We start from the raw sequence: 3,072 nt of genomic DNA on the forward strand, positions 1-3,072 counted from the left end.
CCCGCCGGCCTCGAGGCATCGTCGTGCCCCCAGGCCCCCACCCCCCGCCTCGAGGCACCGTCGTGCCACAAGGCCCTCCTCACCCCGCCTCAAAGCACGGTCGTGCCTTGAGGCCCCCCAACCTACCTGCCTTAAAAAAACAAAGTTAGAAAAATGCACTTAAACGATTTGATTTATAAACTTTGTTGGGCTGAGTAATTATCAAATATTTTGTTTCATACCTAACGAAGGAATTTGTCTCTCCATTCTTTCACTATAAGAAGATAGGAACCAAGGGTCTCGTTTTATCCAGTCTATCTTGATCCTGAGGCATGTACACGGTTCTGAGTAAATAAATCACCATACTAAAAGGACACAAGTTATGCTGAAGTTTCACAAATTAATCAAGAAAAGGTAGATGAGAAAAGGAACACCTATATTCAAGAATAGCAAGGAAGGAGCAGAAGAAAAGGCAGATGGTGCAGTATTAATATCATTGAAGCTCCTTGCTGATAAACACCTACACCCTCTGCTTTTCTTTCTTATTGAATCTCCTTGCTGATAAACATATGGTGCCTATTAATATCGACCAGTAGTTAATTTTCAAATGCAATGTGTCTGGGACAAGCCTGTACTCCTTGGAAACCTAGCATCGAACAAGTTCCATATAAAACTGACGAATTCATGAGCTCAACCACATTAATTAAGTCTGTACTCGTGGGCACATTGACATTTCATCAGGGACACAGCTTTAGAGAAGAGAGATATTAGAAATTTACCTCAACATTAACATGCACGCATGCTAGGATTGATGTATTTATGTACTTTTGCCATGAAATCATAATGTGGAAGGCCTTATCTTTGGCGAGTACAATGACCAAAGTTAACAATAAAACATATTCGACAACTGGCAGCAAATGTCAGTAAAACTGCAATAATGTTAAAGTAATCAGCAACATCCAATTCAAAGAGCCAAAGAGCTGAAAAGAGATAAGAGGGTAAACATTTTATTACCTTTGAGTCAGAGGCTCTCAAGTGTTTGTATATGTCAGAGGCCATTGTAGCACATAACTATGGGTCAGCAAGATCTTTATCAATGTTGACTATTTTATCCCCTGATTCCAAGTCCACAAGTACATTTCTCTTACATATATCTGCTGCGGGGACAAGAACTACTCTCTGCTGAAAAGATCAAAACCTGTTGCTTTGACATTTTTTGAGATGCAGATGGTGCTACATGCCTTCTTCTCGATGGAATCAACTGCAGCCGACTTTCGGACTTCCCATTGTGTCAGAAGTTGACATAAATTCATCCATGGAGACTAAATGATCCATCTGAGTGAGATGGAGAAATGTCCATGCTGCAAGTGGCCGGAAGAGGAATGGGAACAATACTTTGAATAGAAACATGTTTGTTGCTTGGTCTGACAGAGGAGGATGTTGGTAGAACAACAGTCTCTGAGGAAACTGCATTACTGTTGCAAGTATAGAAATGTTCTTCTTAATACTTACAATCTTGGATGTACATGGTACCTTCCAAAGCCAAAAATGATTCCTAGTTAGTCACAAGTTCAAATACAAAAAACAATCTCTTTTTCATTCCTAAGTAGTCACAACTCAGATACAAAAAACAATTTTTTTTTAAATTTACTCACATTTCAAAACAGCTTATAAAATAAAAGGTACCCAACTGTCAAAAAGTTTCTTCAACCAAGAACTTTTTTCAAATGTTCAAAATGCAAAGTGATCAGATAAACAAAAGGCAGGAATTATCAAATCTGAAAATCGTCGAAAGAGGTGTCTTGATAAACGTTCTTTTGTTTTGAATTCGAAATTTGAATATTTCTAAAAAAAGCAGCGAAAAATGAGAGAATGCATATCGATCCACATTGGTCAGGCCGGTATTCAGGTCGAAAATGCATGCTTGGAACTTTACTGCCTTGAGCATGGCATTTAGCCTGATGACCATATGCCAGGCGACAAGACAGTTGGAGTAGGTGATGATGCATTCAACACCTTCTTTAGTGAAACTGGAGCTGAAAAGCATGTTCCCGGTGTTGTCTTTGTGGATCTTGAGCCTACTGTCATTGATAAAGTCAGGACATGAACATATAGGCAACTCTTTTACCCTGATCAGCTCATCAGTGGAAAAGAAGATGCAGCCAAAAACTTTGCCCGTGGACATTATACAATTGAGAAGGAGATAGGTGATCTCTGCTTGGATCGTATTAGGAAGCTACGGTTGTACTGGTCTTCAAGGTCTCCTGGTTTTCAATGATTTTGGTGGTGGAACTGGTTCAGGTCTTGGGTCACTTCTGCTGGAGCATCTCTCTATCGACTATGGAAAGAAATCAAAACTTGGTTTCACCTTTTATCCATCACCACAGGTCTCTACCTCTGTGGTGGAACCTTACAACAGTGTCCTGTCGACCCACTCCCTTCTTAAGCACACTGATGTTGCAATTCTTCTTGACAATGAGCTAGGCCATTTTTGTGTATCAGACACCGAGAAATTCTATACGGAGATCCAGGAGATTATACTTGCTAGGTATAATAAGACTTTTGATTGGTCACTTAAGGCAAAGATGATGGGGAAGAAGGCAATAGAGGCTGCCAGGATCTTTGTTGAAGAGACAGGAATAAGTGATTCACTTACAGCGGAAGATTTTCTTGTAGAGAGAGAGGAAATGTTAAAGATTTTCTTGTAGAGAGAGAGGAACAAGTGACCTCATGCCAGGTACAATTTTAATAAACACAAGAGAGAATATTTTTGTTTATTCATTTCTCATGTTTCAGCTTTCTCACCCTTCCTCAATTCTGTTCATAAGAGGAGCAGACATTTGCACATGTAAAACTTATGGAATTGACTATTTATCTTAAATGGCAAAAAAATGTGGATCTTGATCAAATATTCAAATCAATTTCTTCACTTTCTATATAACCTTTTTGACTGAAGACGTAACAGTATTATATATGATTTCCCTTCAAAAGAGAGTTCTGATTTTCATATTACACATGGATAGATATCGTAACATTAAAATAATATATATATACATACATACATACATATATATATATATATATATATATATA

At 38.4% G+C, this 3,072-nt stretch overlaps 1 pseudogene across 1 annotated transcript in view; it reads left to right on the plus strand.

Moving 5' to 3' along the window:
* The first annotated feature begins 1,827 nt into the window (after positions 1-1,827).
* The window catches only part of LOC107011128, a 3,148-nt pseudogene continuing 1,903 nt past the window's right edge, over positions 1,828-3,072 (plus strand). Inside the window, exon 1 of the transcript XR_001455817.2 lies at positions 1,828-2,474. The product of XR_001455817.2 is annotated as a tubulin alpha chain-like (transcript). The remainder of the gene's footprint in view (positions 2,475-3,072) is intronic.

This window comes from Solanum pennellii, chromosome 2, assembly GCF_001406875.1.
Source record: "Solanum pennellii chromosome 2, SPENNV200".
Taxonomy (NCBI): Eukaryota; Viridiplantae; Streptophyta; class Magnoliopsida; order Solanales; family Solanaceae; genus Solanum; species Solanum pennellii.